Raw genomic sequence first — 23691 nt, 5'->3', positions numbered from 1 at the left:
CAGGAGAACGCATTTCAAATACTGAAGAAGAAGTTAACTACGGCACCTATATTATCGTTACCAGAAGGGAACGATGATTTCGAAATATATTGTGACTCTTCGCGACAAGGTTTTGGTTGTGTTCTTATGCAACGGAAGAAAGTTATTGCATTCGCATCCCGACAATTGAAGATTCACGAGCGAAATTATACGACGCATGATCTAGAACTGGGAGCAGTCGTGTTTGCATTGAAGATGTGGAGACATTACTTGTATGGGGTTAAATTCACTGTGTTTACTGATCATAAAAGCCTTCAACATATTTTCGATCAAAAACAGCTGAACATGAGGCAACGTAGGTGGGTTGAGTTAATAAATGACTATGATTGTGAAATTCGTTATCATCCCGGGAAAGCGAACGTGGTGGCCGACGCTCTAAGCAGAAAGGAACGAGAACCAATTCGAGTACGAGCGATGAACATAAAAATTCGCATGAATCTCAACTCACAAATCAAAGAAGTTCAACGAGAAGCACTTACTAAAGAAAATATAGGAAATGAAATAATGAAGAAGTATGAGAAGCAACTCGTTATGCGGGAAGATGGAATTCGATATTTTGCAAATCGTATTTGGGTACCGAAGTTGGGTGGATTAAGGAAGTTGATATTGAACGAGGCACATAAGACAAGATATTCAATACATCCTGGAGTTGGAAAGATGTACCAAGATCTTAAGACGCATTATTGGTGGCCTAATTTGAAGACAGACGTTGCAACATATGTTGGGGAATGTTTAACTTGTTCCAAAGTCAAAGCAGAACACCAGAAGCCGTCAGGGTTACTTCAACAACCAGAAATTCCAGAATGGAAATGGGACGGTATTACCATGGATTTCATCACGAAGTTACCAAAGACTGCCTGGGGATACGACACCATTTGGGTGATTGTTGATCGTCTCACCAAGTCTGCACATTTCTTGCCTATAAAGGAAACGGATAGAATGGAGAAACTATTACGATTGTATATAAAGGAAGTTGTTTCAAGGCATGGAATACCTATTTCCATTATATCCGATCGTGATAGTAGATTTACCTCAAAATTCTGGCAATCACTACAGGAGGCACTAGGAACTCGGTTGGATATGAGTACCGCATATCATCCACAAACCGATGGACAGAGTGAAAGAACGATTCAGACTCTCGAAGACATGCTCAGGGCATGTGTGATCGATTTTGGAAACGGATGGGATAAATATCTACCGTTAGCAGAATTCTCGTATAATAATAGTTATCATGCGAGCATTGGAGCTGCGCCATTCGAAGCATTGTACGGAAGGAAGTGTAGATCTCCTATCTGTTGGAATGAAGTAGGAGATCGACATTTAACTGGTCCCGAGATCATACATGAAACGACTGAGAAGATAGTGCAAATCAAGGAGAGATTGAAAACAGCCCGTAGTCGCCAAAAGAGCTACGCCGATGTTCGAAGGAAACCATTAGAGTTTCAGGTCGGGGACATGGTTATGCTAAAGGTGTCACCTTGGAAAGGTGTAATACGTTTCGGCAAAAGGGGTAAACTGAACCCAAGATACGTAGGCCCGTTTAAGATCATCGAACGCATTGGACCGGTAGCTTATCGACTCGAGTTACCACAACAACTCGCTGGAGTACATAATACCTTTCACGTCTCAAACCTGAAGAAGTGTCTTGCAAAGGAAGACCTCACCATTCCTCTTGAAGAAATCCATGTCGACGAGAAACTACAATTCGTCGAAGAACCAATCGAAATCATGGACCGTGAAGTTAAACAGCTCAAACAGAGTAATATACCGATTGTTAAGGTTCGTTGGAATACTAGAAGAGGTCCCGAGTTTACTTGGGAACGAGAGGATCAGATGAAACGAAAGTATCCGCATTTGTTTCTCGATGACGCAAAATAGGTACAATTTTAAAATTTCGGGACGAAATTTATTTAACGGGGAGGTAATGTAACGACCGCACTTTTTCGATCATACTATACTTATAAGATTAATATTTACATAAATTAAACCTTGCCAACATGATAAGCAATCCAAATTGATGAGATTTATATTTCCGAAAAGAGTTTTACATAACGTTTGACCGTCTAGTTTGACCGATGATATCACGAACTATACAAAATATGATAATTATACGTTTGTGTATATATATGTATATATACATATTTAACATGATTAAAGAATGTTTTAATACCACATTTTATATTAATAACAATAAGTTACAAGTATATTTTGAAACTACTAACTTAAGTTTTCAAAACGATAACTATACGTAACGTTATTTGACATAAATACTTAAGACTATAATGTTTATACATATATTGTATAAGTAATGTATTTAATCACTTTTAAGAACTTAAATACATAAAATCATATAAGTGTATTCACAAAAGATAGCTATATTTGAATCCTCATTCCATTTTTCACAAAATTTCCATACGTATACCTAGAGTATTTGTACTCGTATCATACCAAGCTTCTATACGTATTTACTAATAGTAAATACACATCAAAATCACCACCTAACCAGCCATTATTCATGCCCTTAGAGCTAGGTAATTACTTTTGAATCATTGCAAGACTAATTACAAAAATACAAACTAGAATTTTGTCATGTTATCCTTAAAGATCACATTTTATGGTGTATATATGTATCATCATTTTAGTTCATTTTTACTTCAATCTCTTAACTAAAAACACACACTCTTTCTTACTCTCTAAACTCCATAACAACCCAGCAAAATTCCATAAAGATCTAGCTTCAAAAACCATACTAAAACACCATAAGAAAACCATACAAAAACATTTCAAGAAAACCCTCCAAGAACACCAACTTACTACCAATCTTTCATCCACTTCTATCACCCTTTTGATTCTAGCTTCTTACTCCTCTTTTACAGAAAACTTATCCAAGGAACTTGAGGTAGAATCTATGTTCATAACCTTATTCAATTCATATATATATAGCTATCTTATTTTGTGGTACAAAAGTTTAACAACAAGAACATAGTTTGAATGTTTTCAAACTTGTTTGCAAACTAAATAGATCCTTCTAACTTAACTTTTAAAATACTTCAAGACATGTAACATAACTTATTTATATATTAATTTAACAAGGTAAAACTTGGTTTTTCAAAGTATAAGTATTTTTAGAAAAATGGTCATTAAATGATTTTGTTGTAACAAAAATGTTTAACTTCATATGTTTCACTAATGTTTCACTTATGCCGTATGATTTTGAATACAAACCAAGGTATTTACAGTTCATAGTCTTAAAGAAGAACTCGATCCAAGAAGATGGCAATTTGAATCAACGAAAACGGATTTGTAACGAAGAAACTATGACCGAAACAAAATTGGTTATCCTAGATCATTTCAACTACGGGATCAATTGGAAAAAATGATATAAATCACATATTTCTAAGATAACATGATATTTTATATATATGTACTTATAATTCAATTTCATATGGTTCAGGATCACCCGTAAACAATACGAGAAGATTAATCATAAGATCCCGTGTTTGTACGCAACACGTCATTTGACAACACCGGTACTTTATGTACGCAACACGTCATTTGACAACACCGGTACCATGGGTCAAGATTAATCTCGACCAATACATATACGATGGGGTTTTATTTATTTCGTTGGGGGTTTTGTTTATTGCGGGTATATTAAACATCTAAAAATGAACCATTAAAATTGAATTACTAACATCGGAATGCTAACTACGGACTAAGGAATTATTCAAAGTATTAAAAGTATAACAAGTATATATTTATAACGTTTGTTTAAAAATGAAAACATATTGATATATTATATATGGATAGGTTCGTGATATCAACCGGAAGACCGAGTCAAAATATATATATCATCAAGACAAGAGTGAGTATATAGTCCCACTTTTAAACTCTAAATATTTCGGGATGAGAATACATGTATTTTATGTTTTACGATATGGACACAAGTAACTGAAAAATATGTTCTACGTTGAGTTGTACCACTGGCATACTTCCCTGTAGCTTGGTAACTAATATTTACAGCGGTATTGTAAACGCGAATCCTGTTGATAGATCTATCGGGCCTGACAACCCCAACCGGACTGGACGACCAGTATTCAACGGTTGCACAGTACTTCGTTTTGTGACTACACTTGGTACGGTGTAGTAAGATTTCATATTAAAGGGAATATGCGACGTGAAAATGTTAAGTATGGTTACCAAGTGCTCAACCACTTAGAATATTTTTATTGAAATGTTTATATACGAAATCTTGTGGTCTATATATATATATTGCTGCGCACTAAACCTATATCTCACCAACTTTATGTTGACGTTTTTAAACATGTTTATTCTCAGGTGATAATTAAAGCTTCCGCTGCATTATGTTGAATCTAAGCAGGATCATGCGTACTCATATTTGTGTCAAAAATAAAACTGCATATCCGAGGACGTGTGTTGTAAAATATGCTAGAAATCGTGTTGTTATTATCATTTGTAAAGTTTGTAAGTCGAAGATTATCGTTAAACGATAATCATCTTTTTATTGTCTAAAGCTTGTAACAAAAATAATGGTTTGGTTTGTAATGTATAATATATGCAGTTTTCCTTTTTAAAAATGTCGCATATAGAGGTCAATACCTCGCAATGAAATCATACGTTATCTAACACGTTTTTATGGTTAAGGACGGGTTATGACAAAAACCTCGCAACGAAATCAATTAATATGGAATGTTTATAATCAATATGAACGGGACATTTCATAACCCGATCAAGACATCTAGCCAATATTGTCGCCGTTAATTTTCCTTTAGAATCATCATCTAGTAATCCAAGTACTCCAACTCAAAATCCCGATAATCCATTTTTTGAAACAAACCTCACGATTAAGCAACCAGAAGATATTCAAGGACAATTCCAAGGTCCTGAAGAACCAATCATTCAACCAGAGGTTGTAGAAGAAACAACCGTTAAATCAGAGTCCTCTAGTGATTCAGAATCAATAAATTCAAATATGGAAGTAACGGAACCTCAAAGTATGGAGGATGGGATGAGAGCTACACGCACTAGCCAAGGACATGCCATTACTCAACCAGAAATTAATGTGCCAGATTATGAAATCAAAGGAAAAATCCTACACACGGTAACTAATCAATGCCAATATAGTGGTACCCTAAAAGAAGATCCAAATGAACATCTTCGAACCTTTAATAAGATCTGTACTCTATTTAAAATCTGAGAAATTGAGGATGAACAGATCTATCTCATGTTGTTTCCCTAGACTTTAAAGGGAGAAGCAAAGATTGGTTAGAATCGTTACCTGAAGGAGCGATTGATACATGGGATGTTTTAGTTGAAAAATTTCTTAAAAGATTCTTTCCGGCATCTAAAGCCGTGAGAATTCAAGGAGAAATTGTTATGTTTGCACAAAAGCCGAATGAAACATTATATGAGGCATGGACAAGATTCAGAAAGTTGTTGAGAGGATGTCCTCAACACGGTTTAGACAATTATCAAATAGTACAAATATTCTACCAAGGTGTCGACGTTGCTACACGAAAAGACATCGACACAGCAGCTGGTGGTTCCATTATGAAGAAAACCGCAACTGAAGCTCACAAGATTATTGATAACAAAGCCTCCCACTCACATGAGTGGCACCATGAAAAAGATATCTTTCGTTCATCTAAAGCGGCTAGAGCCGATTCTAGCCATGACTTTGATTCCATTTCCGTAAACCTAGATGCTTTCGAGAGACGAATGGAAAAGATGACTAAAGATATTCACGCAATACGAATTAGTTGTGAGCAGTGTGGAGGACCACATTTGATAAAAGATTGTCTCAGTATTGAACAAACAATGGAACAACGAGAGAATGTTTCATATAAGAACCAAAGGCCAGGAAATAATAATCATAATAATTATCAACCGCTAAGACCAAACTACAATCAAAATCATAATTATAACCGAAATGTTCCGCACAACAACCAACAAGGTCCTAGCAATCAACAAGTATCTAACAATACTTACAATCAGCAAATACTTGGTTATTTTAATAAACCACCACAAACCGATGATAAAAAGCCAAATTTAGAAGATATGGTGTCAAAGCTAGTTGAATCTCAAATGCAATTTTTCACATGTCAGAAACAAATAATGCACAAAATGCTCAAGCATTTAGAAATCAACAAACTTCAATCCAAAATCTGGAATAAGAAGTAAGCAACCTAGCAAGGTTGATAGGTGAAAGAAAACCAGGGAGTCTACCTAGCGATACAAATGCTAACCCGCGAAATGAAACAGCTAAACCCATTACCACAAGAAGTGGTATTACACTTAAACCACCTGAAATACCTGTGATTTCTGATGACTCTATTCCTACTACACAGGCACCACAGCCTGAGCAAGAGAAAGAACCAGTAGTTGAAAAGGTTAATTAAGATAACACAGTTAAGGCTAAACCTTATATTAAACCATACCAACCACCGCTTCCATACCCGAGTAAAATGAGAAAAGAAAGACTTGAAGCCGAGCAATCCAAATTCTTGGATATGTATAAACAAATAAATGTCAACCTTCCTTTCATTGATGTGATTTCAGGAATGCCAAGATATGCTAAATTCCTGAAAGATCTAATCACAAATAGAAAGAAAATGGAAGAACTCTCGGCTGTTATAATGAATGCTAATTGTTCTGCAGTGCTGTTGAATAAGATACCAGAAAAGTTATCAGATCCAGGAAGTTTCACAATTCCATGTTTTCTGGGTAGTCTTAGTTCAATAGAAGCATTGGCAGACTTAGGTGCTAGTATAAATTTAATGTCATATTCATTATACGCTAAACTAAACCTCGGAGAATTGAAACTAACACGAATAAGCATACAACTAGCCGATCGATCAATAAAATATCCTAGAGGGATAATGGAGAACATGCCAGTTAAAGTTGGTACTTTAGTATTTCCAGTAGGAAGACAATTCTTAAACACGGCTAAAGCAATAATATACGTGTTTGGTAAGAAACTGACCCTAAGTATAGAGGACGAGAGTGTTACTTTTTCAGTTGATAGAGCTATGCAACAACTGTAATCTGCAGATGATACATGTTATTATGTTCAAACTATAGATTCACATGCAGAATTGTTACAAGAATTTCTAGAATTACAAGGAACATGAGAATGTTCTTTAGGAGAAGGAACTGAACCAATTGATGAAGCTGAAATATTAGCTACACTCATGGCTAATGAATACGAACCAACAATAGAAAAACTTCAAATGCTGAAAGAGGAAGACAGATATCGATACAAATCACCGATAGAAGAACCACCGATATTAGAGTTAAAGCCACTTCCAAACCATTTGGAATACGCTTATTTACATGGTGAATCTGAATTACCTGTAATAATCTCGTCTTCACTTACGGAAAATGAAAAATCTCAACTCATTTCTGTGCTAAAAGCTCATAAACCAGCTATTGCATGGAAGATTCATGACATTAAAGGAATAAGTCAATACCGTATTACACACATAAAATCCTTATGGAAGAAGGTCATAAAACATATGTGCAACGCCAACAAAGACTAAATCCTAATATGCAAGATGTTGTTAAGATAGAAATTATTAAACTGCTCGATGCAGGTTTAATTTATCCAATCTCTGATAGTCCATTGGTAAGCCCAGTTCAATGTGTACCTAAGAAGGGTGGCATCACTGTCTTCACAAATGATAAAGAAGAGCTTATTCCTACAAGGAATGTAACAGAATGGCATGTTTGTATTGATTATAGAAAATTAAATGACGCCACCAGAAAAGATCACTTTCCCTTACCTTTCATTAATCAAATGTTGGAAAGGTTAGCTGGGAACAGTTACTATTGTTTTCTTGACAGTTTCTACGGATACTTTCAAATTCCAATCGCACCTGAGGACCAAGAGAAAACCACCTTCACGTGCTCTTATGGTACTTTTGCTTACAAACGCATGCCATTTTTACTTTGCAACGCCCCTGCAACTTTTCAAAGATGCATGATGTCAAATTTTCACGACATAATAGAGGAATGCATGGAAGTTTTCATGGAAGACTTTTTAGTCTTCGGTGATACATTTGAAACATGTCTAGTTAATCTTGAACGAATGCTTATTAGATGCGAGAAATCAAATATAGTTCTTAATTGGGAGAAATGTCATTTCATGTTTAAAGAAGGCATCGTTCTTGGTCATAAAATTTCAAAAGAAGGAATTCAAGTGGATAGAGCTGAAGTAGATGTAATTGCTAAACTTTCACATCCCACAAATGTTAGAGGAGTTAGGAGTTTTCTAGGGCATGCCAGTTTTTACCGACGTTTCATAAAAGACTTTTCTAAAGTTGCCACTCCTATGAATAAACTCATTGAAAAAGATGCTCAATTCCTCTTTTCGGATGAATGCATCAAATATTTTAATATTTTTAAAGAAAAACTCACTAATGCGCCGATCATGATAACTCCAAATTGGAATCTACCATTTAAACTCATGTGCGATGCAAGTGATTTTGCAATGGGAGCCGTTTTAGGCCAAAGAATCGAAAAACAATTTCAGCCTATTTATTAAGCTAATATTACGTTACAAGGAGCACAAACAAATTACACAACTACTGAAAAAGAACTCCTTGCTATTGTCTTTGCTTTTGACAAATTTCGTTCATATCTTGTTCTAGCTAAAAAGGTGGTCTATACTGATCATTCTGCTCTTAGATACCTATTTTCAAAATAAGATACCAAACCACAATTAATCCGTTGGATCTTACTTTTACAAGAATTCGATATTGAAATTCGAGACAAAAAGGGAGCAGAAAATCTCGCAGCTGATCATCTTTCTCGTCTTGAAAATTCTGAATTAGAAGTTCTAAATGAATCGGCCATACAAGACAACTTTCCTGATGAATTTCTCTTGAAAATCGATTATAGTGAAATTCCATGGTTTGCAGACTATGCAAACTACTTAGTATGTGAATTCCTTGAAAAAGAGTTGTCGTACCAAAAACGAAAGAAATTCTTTAGTGATATAAAACACTATTATTGGGAAGATCCACATTTGTTTAAAAGTTGTCCCGATGGAATAATACGCCGATATGTATTCAGAGATGAAGCTAGTCAAATCTTAAACCATTGTCACACAGGACCGACAGGAGGGCATTATGGGCCTCAACTCACAGCAAGGAAAGTCTACGACGCTGGATTCTATTGGCCTACAATTTTGAAAGATGCACACCTTCTTTGTAAATCTTGTGATGCTTGTCAAACGGCCGAAAAAATAAGTCAACGTGATGAAATGCCACAAAATATCATTCAAGTATGTGAAGTATTCGACGTTTGGAGTATTGACTTTATGGGTCAATTTCCAAAATCTCATAATAATCTCTACATTCTCGTTGCCATTGATTATGTATCTAAATGGGCGGAAGCACAAGCTCTCCCAACTAACGATGCACGAGTTGTAGTCAACTTCGTAAAACGTCTTTTTGCTAGGTTCGGAACACCGAAAGCTTTAATAAGTGATCGGGGTACTCATTTTTGTAATAATCAACTTGAGAAAGTTCTCAAAAGATATGGAGTAACTCATAAAATCTCAACCGCTTATCATCCACAAACAAGTGGACAAGTTGAAAATACCAACCGAACTTTAAAACGTAATCTAGATAAAACTATAGGATCAAATTCGAAGGAATGGTCTATAAAATTGGAGGATGCGATCTGGGATTTTCGAACAGCCTACAAAACTCCAATTGGCACCACACCTTTTAAACTCGTTTATGGAAAAGCATGTCATCTTCGAGTAGAAATTGAGCACAAAGCATTTTTGGCTTTGAAGACATGTAATCCTGATTTGCATGAAGCTGGTCGTCTACGGTTAAGTCAACTAAATGAATTAGAAGAATTAAGACATGATGCATATGAAAATTCATTAATCTATAATGAAAGAAAGAAGAAATGGCATGATAAAAGAATCAGAAGTTCAAAAGAATTTAAGGAAGGAGACAGAGTTCTTCTTTTCAATTCACGATTAAAGCTATTTCCTGGAAAATTGAAATCAAGATGGTCTGGACCATTCATAGTCAAAAGAGTTTTCCCATACGAAACAATAGAGTTAATAAATTTAAATGAGATTGAATTTAAAGTTAATGGTCACAGAGTTAAACATTACATATATGGTCTGATGGAAGTTAACAATGAAGTTAATCATAATTTCACCACCAAAGAAAACCCTCAGAATGAAAACATAAATATGTTTTCAACGACATATGAAAAGTCAAAATTGGAAGACGGGGAGATTTCAAATTGGAGTGATGAAGAAGAATTTCTATATAAACCTCCCATTCCAAGAAACAAAGTAAAATATGAATAAGAATTCCAAGGAGAAGTGGAAGAACCAAGAAAAGATCACCCAAAAAAGGTTAACAAACCAACTCCACCTCCTAAATTAGGAGACCCAAGTGAATTTATCATTTCTTGCTTGCTTAATGATGGTGCTATGTATAATGGGCTCGCAGATTTAGGAGCAAGTGCGAATGTTATGCCTCTTTCCTTATACAAAAGATTAGGTGTGGGTAAATTAAGACCAGCCAGCATAGATATTCAATCATTTGACCAAACCATTAAACACCCGGTTGGAATAGCCAACAATTTACTTGTTAAAGTGGGAAGTTTTGAAATGACCCGTTCATATACATTATAAACGATTCACAATAGTTTATTACATCGCGAGGTATTTTACCTCTATATGATACATTTTACAAACATTGCATTCGTTTTTAAAAGACAAACTTCCTTTACATCGAAAATTCACAGGCATGCATACCATTTCATAATATCTACTATCCAACTATAAATTGACTTAATAATAATCTTTGATGAACTCAATGACTCGAATGCAACGTTCTTCGAAATATGCCATGAAAGACTCCAAGTAATATCTTTAAAATGAGCAAATGAACGGCGAAAGATTTCTTTAATACCTGAGAATAAACATGCTTTAAAGTGTCAACCAAAAGGTTAGTGAGTTCATTAGTTTATCATAATCATTCATTTCCATCATTTTAATAGACCACAAGAATTTCATTTCCAGCTCTCATAAGTATACGTCCCATGCATAGAGACAAAAATCATTCATATGGTGAACACCTGGTAACCGACATTAACAAGATGAATATAAGAATATCCCCTATCATTCCGGGAAATCCTTCGGACATGATAAAAACGAATTCGAAGTACTAAAGCATCCGGTACTTTGGATGGGGTTCGTTAGTCCCAATAGATCTATCTTTAGGATTTACGTCAATTAGTAGATCGGTTTACTAATTCTTAGGTTACCAAGCAAAAGGGGCATATTCGGCTTAGATCATTCACCCATATAATGTAGTTTCAATTACTTGTGTCTATTTCGTAAAACACTTATAAAACTGCATGTATTCTCATCCCAAAATATTAGATTTTAAAAGTGGGACTATAACTCACAATATTGTATTTTGTAGTAAAAATACATATGACGACATTGAACAAGTGCAGGGTTGGCCTCGGATTCACGAACCTATATCGGTTATATATATTAAAACACTTTAATCACAATCAAACAAGTTTATATATTAATAATTTTAAAAAAATTTATGTCATGTTAATAAATAGTTTAATTGTAACTATTTTATATATATTATATATTAAATTTTTATTAAAGTATTTTAATGTATATTATTTATTACAAATATTATATAATGTTCTATAGTTAATATTTACCTATATGATTATATATACCCAAAAATATATTTATATATGCTATGTAAATTAATAAATGTTAGATAATCATAATAACATTTTAATGAAAATTGCATGTAATATTAATATAGTCATGATACATGTAGTAAAAATATATTTTTATATAAGTATCTTTTGTTTGTTAAAATAATAATTATAATAATACTAAAATAATGATAATACTAATAATAAAATGTTATATGTTAATACCTATAATAATAATAATAATAATAATAATAATAATAATAATAATAATAATAATAATAATAATAATAATAATAATAATAATAATAATAATAATAATAAGATGATAATATTAATAAAATGAATGGATAAGTAACTACCTCAAAGGAGTAGTCCTAAAAAAATTGCCCAAGTCCGGCTTTGAACCCGCGACCTCCCGCTAACCCGATAACAGTCTTAACCATCCCTCTATTCGTGTACTTCTGAAGTTATTATTACAGTAAATATATTTAACTCGGATTTTGTTGCCTTCTTTTTAATCATCAAGATTTTTCATTACCATTATCCTTGATCCATTTTCATTCTAACTTAATCACGTATCATACTCATAATCAATATTAATCTTATTACCTAATCATCTTAATCGATCATCATTCGTCCTCTGTCCTCACCATTTCATTATCATCATCATCATCTTAATGCATCGACCTCATCATTAACATTACATATGATCATCGTCATTATCGTAATCATCATCCTCTTGCTTACCCATCATCATTATCATCACATACTTCATTCATGATTTCACCATAATCATAACAACATCATCACATAATTATATCATCATATCATTTATCACGAATGATCATCATTATCTTAACTATATCATAAACTAAATCATCATCAATTTCCATCTTAATCATCATATACTAATCTTCTATATCATAATCATAATCATAACATCGTGATCATCTTTCTACATGTCATCGATCATAATCATCATTTCTATCAACCTCACCATCATCATCTTAATGTTATTATCTGTTTGATAAAAAAAAAGCAGCACTACGTAGACTAGCAAGGATAATAGTTGGTGGGCTTTCTTCTAGCCCAATAGCAGCCCAAGAAGGTATTGGATCTCAGTCCAAGGATGAAACACCATGGCCCAACAAATAAACTTTGTGTTCTCGACTCAATTCTGGAACCGAAAACAAGAACAAACAAGATCCTTTTTTTTATACAATGCCACTACAATATGTCGGCCTCCTTTTATAAATCACATGTGGACTTTTACGGTTTGGCCCTGCAAATAATTAGAGAAATAAAGCAATCGTAACTTACTTCCAAGTGAGTTTATCGTTTGTAAATAGAAAATAAAAGTTAACTGCAGTTGGTGATGGTTCGATGATGATGGTTGTTGGTTGCAGGTGAGCGACGTTGATGGAGTTAGATGATCAATGGAATTTAAAACGGAACAATTGAGCTGCAATAGTAGAAACAAGTCACTGTAGCGGCATTAAAATAGGAACGATTATAGTAGTCGTTTGCCAGTGATGGTGGTGATTTGTGGTGAAACAACCGTAGCACAGAAACAACGATATTGCAGCAACAGGAGCAGTAGTATACGCAGGTTTATGATGAATTGTGATGGTGAATACGGTCGACAGAAGGTAAGGAGAAAGAAGGGTGAAGTAGGTTTAGTGATGGTTTCATTCAAATAGAAGAAAAGATGGTTCGAATGGGTTTTGATTTGTAACCAGGGTTGAAACAGAAAACGTTATGGTGGTGGTGACTTGGTGGTTTATGGTTGTGGATCATGGTTATGATCTGATGGTGATGTAGAGTTGTTTGAGGGTGGTGCTGGTTGTCGTGAACCGAAACAGAAGTTTGAGCAAGAGATGATTACGGCTGGGGTGTGTTTGTTGATAGAAAACAATGGTCTACCGGAGTTTAAGAGATGATGACAGGTTCACTCATATTTGTATGTGCTCATAGTAGTCGAGATAAAAGGTGTGGCTTGTTCACATGTAGGTGGACACAAATATGCAGGAAACTTGATAATTTATAGTGTTCAAGACAATAAAGTTTGTGGTGGTGTTAATGGGTTATGAGCGTTTACCAGGATGAAGAATATATGTATACACCCATACTTATCAATTATCTTTAACTATAACAATAAAATAATAATATCCTAAATCAAGTGGAACAAGTTTTTGGAATACGACCAGAATTAGAAAGGAAATGAGTGTCAGAAAAGATGAAGATATTTAACTAAAGGTAGATGGTGATAGATATGGATAGGTAACAGAAAAAGATAATGGTGTTTGTCTCTTATATTTGTTGATCGAATTTTATGGTGTTAGTGGGAGACTAGCACATGGGACAAATTGTGGACAAAACAATAGTCTCACGCCAGTTCACATTCAATACAATTTCCAGTGTTTTAAGCATACAATATTCAAATTAGATAGATAGATGTATATAATATAGTATTAAATATAATACTATATATTATATACTCTTAATAAAAGAAACGTGTGAAGTGAATTGAAATGAAATAGAAATTGCATTTTTTCAAAGAAAGTACAGTACATCACTTTATAATTTGATGTGGTGGGTGTGTGTTGCTTCGCATATGCATACGTATATAGAGAAAGAAAAAGAGTAAGAGAAATATATAATAATATAATTTGTAAGTTAATTAAACGTGCAAAAATAGTGTTCAAACTAGTGAAGCATCCACCTTATAAAAATATCCTACCAACAGTTTCAATTAGATATTATATCGTGTCCATTGCTAAACAGTTAATACATAAAAGTTTTCCTAAAAATGCCCCTTTTTTAAAAATTAAGTCCATTTATTTATTTTGGTCATTATGGTATAAAATTCAATCATTAATTTGATAAATAAAAGTTACATCAACTGTCCCTCTCATTTATGAGTGAAATATAAAAAGTGTTAAAATTAAATAATTAGATCCTAAATATACTTTTAATAAGCCTATAACTCATATATCTCATTTTCAGATCACCTTTTATTTTAAAATTACATAACTTCGAATTTAACTTGCTTAATATCAATCGGAACATCAACGAGTATTACAAGCATTTAATATTTAGTTTTAATATACATTATTTATATATAGACATATATTTTAAATAATAATTATTATAATATCCTATCTTTATTTTATTAATTTTTAATAACAACAAAATATAATACTTCAAATTATATTTCGAATTATTATTTATATATACATACACACATATCTATTTATACTTAATTGTTTCGTGAATCGTCGAGAGCAGTCGAAGGTCAAATGAATATATGAACATCGTTTCAAAATTTTCTAGACTCAACATTACATACTTTGCTTATAGAGTCGGATACATATAAAGATTAAGTTTAAATTTGGTCGGAAATTCCCGGGTCGTCACAGTACCTACCCGTTAAAGAAATTTTATCCCGAAATTTGAGTGAGGTGGTCATGGCTGACAATAGAAATGTTTTCATGATAAATATGAGTTGAAGAATAGAGTTTTATCATCATTGAGTAATACAGATAAAACAATTCGATTATTCGAAGCGTATGAGTGAAGTTATCACAAAAGAGTGAATTGAATTAAGTAGAGGTTCGACTTAACTTTTGACGTAGTCATAGTTGATTTCTGGAATGCAAGGGATTTACAGAAAATCTTCAAAATCTACAAGATATGGTTCTTCGGTGAATAAGGAAATTAGAATCTCTATAGTTAAATACGGTGATCTGCCTCGATTACTCTGTCTGATATTTCCATTATAAATTAAACTCTTCCATTCCATTATTTTCACCATTCCTATACTTTCTTTCTTAGTTTCATACATCCAAAAGATTGTGAAAATGCTTAATCCCCTTCTAATCCTTGATATTTTTCTAATTAGCATTCTGTCATCCTTTTTTTCAATCTTCCACCAGAAAAATCTCTTTACTTCTACTATTACCTTGGGGTGATACTATTCATAATTATACCGTGTCTTTATATTACTATTCTTATTATTATCCATGGTTTGTGACCTCCGTGTTGTTATTGGGCTTTATATTTTCTCTTATATTTTAGAGCTCTTTGCCTTTTTATTCTCTTCTCGACCTCTAGTAAAGCGAGTAACGGTCCAGAATTCGTAAGTATGGAATTTCGAATGAACTTAATGTTCTAAACAAGAAAGAACGTAATCGCATGATCTTGATGTGTTTGATTACCAGAATTTCGGAGAAAAGATAGAATTATCAGGAAATTATGTTCTTGATATGTTTATAGATTAGATAAAATGTAAGAGTCGTGTAACATGGCACATGATGACGTTATAGTCTGTGAATCATCATGTTTCATTAGAAACTCAGAATGACTTACTGTAATATAATTACGTTGATCAAGTGTCATTATATTATACTAACTCATGCATCAGTTCCCAACATTACTTCAATAACATTCATATTTTAAGCTCAAAAGTTTACAGAATATAGAAACTAACAGTTTCTATATTATGTAACACTGATAGCATGAAGAGATTAATAATTTCAGATAAGAATACTTATGAAAATATCTTCAGAAATATGGACGATATTTATAATGAAAGATATGATGATATCTTAGAATTTCTAATATTGAAGGATGGTGAATAAAATTTGTCCGCAAGAGTTTGGAGTCAGAAGCAAGGTATTCGCTAAAGATTTCATCAGAAACAGAATCATCAGGATTCTTAATGTACCAGTTTAGTCCTTGTAATTTGTTCAGAGACTCCTTCGTAGTTTGCTCATTCAGTTTTTCAGTTTCAAACTTTTTCTGAGCTTTGCCAACATACAATTCTTTATCATCAACTTTTGGCTGTTGAGTTCGTTTATAGTTTTTGTTGCTTAATTAAACTTTTCAAAATTCAGAGCATTAATTCGCAGACTGGGTGCTTTTCAGAATTTCAGAATGGAAGATCATAGTTCTAAGAGATAAATATTATATGGATACATATAACTGTTGATGTGGAAACGTTGCGAGACTCACAATACAGATTTGCTGATTCCCGGTAATTGGTATGGCAATTCTTGTTACAAGATGCGGATGAGTACATGATGAAACTTCAATAGATAAATATAGTGATTTGTTGGAGAGATTTAAGCCAAGGAGCAACGAGATTGCTGGTACGTCTGCTGGTAATATGATGGAATATAAAAGGTTCCCCGACAACAATATAAGAGCACGCATATATATCAAGGTTATAATAAGGTTGTTTAGAATGAAAAGTCGAAGTTGACTTGTTGGAGCTGTGACAAAACTGGCTATCTCGAACAGGAATTGCAAAGTTATTTTCGGTAATGATAACGTTAAAGGAATTAACATAGCTTTTTGTTAAATGTTTACTCAGTTTCTGAGTGTTTTCAGGTGCATAACTGTATGCATAAATCTTTTCTTCCGTATATGAAGTGCGGTTGATTCATCCTCCCGATTGAGGTGTTTTCAAGAATAATGAAAGGTTTGAATCGCAGATTGTAATCATCAAAATACAAATGAAGTTGAGTTTGAAATCAAGTGGCAAACTTGAAGAATTGTTTAGTTTCATATGTTATAGTAAATATTTTAATTCATTTTAATTGTCCAATGTTGGTAGTTCATAGTTAATAGTCCACAGTTAGCAGTTCAATAATTTAATATATAATATTCGAATTAATTAATATGTGTCGTAACCCGTGTACATGTCTCAGACTCGATCACAACTCAAAGTATATATATTATTGTAGAATCAACCTCAACCCTGTATAGCTAACTCCAGCATTACTGCATATAGAGTGTCTATGGTTATTCCAAATAATATATATAGATGCATCGATATGATATGTCAAAACCTTATATACGTGTCCCGATATTTAAAGTGCGTAAAATAAATAACAGAAATTAAATGACGAAAAATAAAGTGCGTAAAGTAAATAACAGAAATTAAATGACGATAAATAAAATTGCGATAATTAAATTGCAATAAATAAACTGCGATAAATAAAATCTAATCAGTTAGCTAGGAACAGTTAGCTGGAAACAGTTAGCATGGATTCTTAACAAAATTTTTCATAGTTAATTTGTTTGTTTCTATCAAATTTTTATTTCGTCAAATGTGTTCTTCATTATGCCACTTGTTGAATTCTGATAGGTCAAAATCCAAACATGAAATTGAATGAAAATGGTTATTATGCGGTGAACAGATTCGTATATCTGTGGATGTAAGTAGGATAGTAAATGACTGTTGAATCAGATTGGAAGAATGTACAGTGTAACTTATTAATGTGAAATCTAAATATTCCTCGGGTATTACCTACCCGTTAAAATATTTTCACCATTAACACTTTGTACAAAAGAATTTTTAATTACAATCTTTATGAAAACATATGTACATATATATTTTCTTCAGATGTAATCACGGATTTATGAGTTAATATGATATTAATCTCATCTGATTTTCAGTTAGAACTAGAATGAATAATCTCCAAAACTTTAGAGATTACATAATCGCCATGTCGAACGAGGATAGATGATGTAGAACGATACGTAGAAAGAAGATCATGCTTGGGGTACCGACTATGAGTTTGAGGCGTGTAGTGTTGAGGCTTGTGCTGTGGATTTTGTTGTTGGTGGTACTGGTGTTGCCGGTGCTGTTGTTGAAGCTGGTAGGTTTTGCACCACGTTTTCCAAATTGATTACTCGAGCGCGAAGCTCGTTGAGTTCTTCCATTATTCCGTGATGATTGTCGGTCGAAACGAGCAGCTGAATAAGGTTTAGAATTTTGGATAGAATATAATCGTGACGAACTACCCTGAAAATGAGGCAGAAAATGGTGTTTCGGATACGTTCGTTGGTAAGTGCTTCAGGTTCCTCGCCAAGAGGGCAATGTGGTGGATGGAAGGGATCACCTTCTTCTTTTCTCCATTGATTAAGTCAACTACGAACCCATCAGATGAATTGGGGATGGCTGATTTGGTTGATTCATTCTGGTGATGCTGCTTTTAGAGCTCGAGTGAAACTCCATATCGGAATAGCTGTCGGAATAACTAACGGAATAGCTATCGGAATCTGAGGACACGAACTGGTTGAGGGATTCATGTCGTACGATCATATGAAGGATTTTTGATAAGAAATAGATCATAGGATGTATATTATTATCCTTCAATACATAATTTACATATGCATATATAATACTAAAATTCCATAAGTTACGGAGGAATCTACGGAATCTGTCAGGCAAAGGTAACAATAACAGATACGCTATGATATGAATTTTGTCTATACACTATTCATGCAATTAATGCAGTAAGATGTGTCTAGACTAAGAGTGATAAGTAAGTGATTCCCTAAGAATGATAAGCAGGTAATTTTTGACACGAAATGATAAGCAAAACTTTTGACATGCAGACACGGTCGAAGTCCAGACCCACTAATTCATCTAAACAACTATCAGTTAGACACAATAATGCAAGACCTGGTTCGCTAAGAACACCGCTCTGATACCAACTGAAAGGACCCGTTCATATACATTATAAATGATTCACAATAGTTGATTACATCGCGAGGTACTTGACCTCTATATGATACATTTTACAAACATTGCATTCATTTTTTTTTAAAGACAAACTTTCATTTCATCGAAAGTTGATGGCATGCATACCATTCCATAATATATCCAACTATAATTGACTTAATAGTAAACTTGATGAACTCAACGACTCAAATGCAACGTCCTTTGAAATATGTCATGAATGACTCCAAGTAATATCTCTAAAATGAGCAAATGCACAGCGGAAGATTCCTTTAATACCTGAGAATAAACATGCTTTCAAGTGTCAACCAAAAGGTTGGTGAGTTCATTAGTTTATTATAAATATTCATTTTCATCATTTTAATAGACCACAAGATTTTCATATTTCATAAACATCATTCTCATATCAGGCATTTCGCAAACTACATAGAGTAAAAAATCATTCATATGGTGAACACCTGGTAACCGACATTAACAAGATGCATATAGAATATCCCCATCATTCCGGGACACCCATCGGACATGATAAAATCGAAATAATAAAGCTTTCCAAATTCCAGAATGGGGGTTGTTAGTTCCCGTAGATCTACCTTTAGGATTCGCGTCAATTAGGGGCCAGTTCCCTAATTCTTAGGCTACCAAGCTAAAAGGGGCATATTCGATTTCGATAATTCAATCATAGAATGTAGTTTCGATTACTTGTGTCTATTTCATAAAACAGTTATAAAAGCAGCGCATGTATTCTCAGTCCCAAAAATATATATTGCAAAAGCATTTAAAAAGGGAGCAAATGAAACTCACTATGATGTATTTTGTAGTAAAAATAAATATGACGATATTGAACAAGTGTAGGGTTGACCTCGGATTCACGAACCTATATCATTTGTATATTCATTAATACATATAACCGTACTCGAACAATTTCATATACTATATCTTTATATATTATTTATTTAATTTGTATATATATATATATATTTGAAAATGATTATTACTTATATAGTTATATATATTTATGTTGTATATATATTTAAAATGATTAATATATATATATATATATATATATATATATATATATATATATATATATATATATATATATATATATATGGTTAGTATTATATCTAAAATTCATTAGTTTGTTATAATTAAGTATTTATGTAAATAATGTTAATATGTTGTATATATCGGTATATAAACTATTAATACCATTATAATATATATGTTAGGTCAAAATATTTATCTGTAACAAAAATGATAGTTTTGAAAATAATGATTTACTAATAATAATAACTTTCTTGATAATGATAATACTAATAATAATAACAATATTGTAAAAAAATACTTATGTTAATAATAGTAGTAATATTAATAAAAAAAATGATATTAATACTAATATTAGTGAAAATAATTATAACTTGTATTACTTTTATAATAATAATAATAATAATAATAATAACAATCCTAATCATAATCATAATAATAGCACTAAAATGATAAGTTAGTAATAATAATAATAATAATAATAATCATAGTTGTGTCTATAATCATAATACTAATAATAAATGATAACATAAGTAATGATTTTATTATTAATACTTTTATTGATAATAACAATAATAATACTAACAATTTATAAAATGATACTAATAATAATATTTATAATGATAAATTATATTATGTTCATAATAATGATGATAATAATAATAATAATAATAATAATAATAATAATAATAATAATAATAATAATAATAATAATAATAATAATAATAATAATAATAATAATAATAATAATAATAATAATAATAATAATAATAATAATAATAATAATAATAATAATAATAATAATAATAAAAGTAACAATAAAAAAAAGACTACCTCAATCAAATGAGTTCCAAAAAGAAATAACAGTCCACGCCGGGAATTGAACCCGAGACCTCACGCATCCCCGACACCTCTCTTAACCATTTAACTGAACCTGATTTTCTGTTTTAATCTAACCTACTGAGTTATATAACCCGTTAAACTGTGTTCTTCTTCTTGAACTTTCAATCGACCAGAGAACTATATGAATTGTAATAAAATTGTAATTCGTTTGGTTTAAAAAAAATTATAACCGAAAGATGATTAACCTATATTATTTGTTTGAATTACTTGGAAACGAAATTAGAGAAAATATATAGCAGTAACAGACCTGCTATTTACAGTTCGTGAATAACCCCAACCCAAATCTTGATTTCGAATTCATGGCCGCTTCACACTATAATTATAGCATGAAAAGTGTTGTACATCATGATAAAAAAACTTTTTGAATCGTTAATTTCAACAGAAATAACTTTTAAAACTCTAATTTGATCTTAGACTGCTCAGTTGACTTTTTATGCAAAACGTTTGACTCGAAAATTCGCAATGAATAATAGGAATTAGAAGCTGCTACTTTACAAATTGTTTAAACAACAGATTCCTAATAAGACCACATTTATACATTTTAAAATTAAATTCGAATTTGAGCTTTGAATAAAAAGGTTATGAAGAACAGAGTAGTTATTTGTTTTCTTCAATTTTTCTCCTTTCAAATTCGATTTGCAGTTGGTATTTTATATTCTGTGATGGAGTACAAGACGTAACATTTAGATTCGTTTATTAAAGTGTGATATCAACTTATAACAACCTGGAGACAGGAAGTACGAGCAGTATGTATTAAATAAAAAAAATCAAAAAAAAAGTTAGCAGCTCTAACAGATTTTGTTTGGATATGGGCTGTGATCGACAATAAGAATCATTTAAAAGATATACAAACAAAATTAACAAAAATTCGATTGAAACTTGTAACTGACTGGTACGATTTTTATGGTTTTATTATTTATTTTTAATTACTTTTATTAACTAATAAATATATAGATACATGGATAATAAAATACTAATAATAATTATAATTATATAATTAAATATAATAATAATAGCTGTTAATAATCCTAACAACCTTAAAAAAATAATTATTAATGACACTCTTAAATATGATATTATTAATGATAAAGATAATAATTTGTATTATCTTTATAATAGTATTTATAATATTAATAATGATTTAATGATAATGGTAATTATAAAAATAATGAAACATAATAGTCTTAACAATAACTAAATTCATGATTTTTATTATTAGTTATAATAATATTGATATTAATATTAACTTTAATATTTATTTTAATAATATAACAACTACATTTTAATTTGTAATATCTTTATATATATATATATATATATATATATATATATATATATATATATATATATATATATATATATATATATATATTACCTATTATTAGTTATGTAATATTTAATAACTATCTAACATATATTGAATATTTAATTTATACTTTTTAATATATAATTTATTATATAATATGTGTTTGCATATTATTTTATACTATATATGCAAATGTGAAAATATTAATAAGTCTTATATGTTTACTTGAAATATTCTGTTATGTTATAACAGAAATAGATATTATAATTTCAACACATAATATTTATACTTTATATATTTTACAACATACATATAATAATAATTATGTATAGAAATCATATACATATATATATATATATATATATACATATATATATATATATATATATATATATATATATATATATATATATATATATATATATATATATATATATATATATATATTCACACTACTATATGTAATATTATGTTTTAAAAGTCTCAAAAACATTAATTATATTCTAAACTTAGAATTTATCATTTAATACTTTGTTACTGTTATTATTATATATATATATATATATATATATATATATATATATATATATATATATATATATATATATATATATATATATATATATATATTCATATTTAATCATAATCGACTGTTCGTGAATCGTCAGAATTAGTCAAAGGTCAAATGTATTTATGTAAACTTGTTCCAAAATTTCGAGACTCAACTTTACAGACTCTGCTTATCATGTCGAAATCATATATAGATTAAGTTTAAATTTGGTCGGAAATTTCCGGGTCGTCACACTATGTTTTCTTCATTATGCCACTTGTTGAATTCTGATAGGTCAAAATCCAAATATGAAATTGAATAAAAATGGTTATTCTGCGGTGAACGGATTCGTATTTCTGTGGTTGTAAGTAGGATAGTAAATGACTATTGAATCAGATTAGTAGAATGTACAGTGTAACTTATTAATGTGAAATCTAAATATTTTTAGGGTATTACCTACCCGTTAAAATATTTTCACCATTAACAGTTTGTACAAAAGAATTTTTAATTACAATCTTTATGAAAATATACTAACATATATATTTTCCTTAGATGTAATCATGGATTTAATGA

The 23691-nt window shown here is 31.3% G+C and overlaps 1 non-coding gene across 1 annotated transcript; it reads right to left on the bottom strand.

Annotated features, from left to right (window-relative positions):
* Positions 1–5415: 5415 nt before the first annotated feature.
* On the bottom strand, positions 5416–5522 carry LOC139873963 (small nucleolar RNA R71). Its single transcript, XR_011767672.1, has one exon. It is a non-coding gene; the product is annotated as a small nucleolar RNA R71 (small nucleolar RNA).
* Positions 5523–23691: the final 18169 nt, after the last annotated feature.

The sequence above is a fragment of the Rutidosis leptorrhynchoides genome, chromosome 10 (genome assembly GCF_046630445.1).
Source record: "Rutidosis leptorrhynchoides isolate AG116_Rl617_1_P2 chromosome 10, CSIRO_AGI_Rlap_v1, whole genome shotgun sequence".
Lineage (NCBI taxonomy): Eukaryota > Viridiplantae > Streptophyta > Magnoliopsida > Asterales > Asteraceae > Rutidosis > Rutidosis leptorrhynchoides.
Note: the sequence above shows the minus strand (reverse complement) of the source record. Positions and strands in the feature narration are given on the sequence as shown.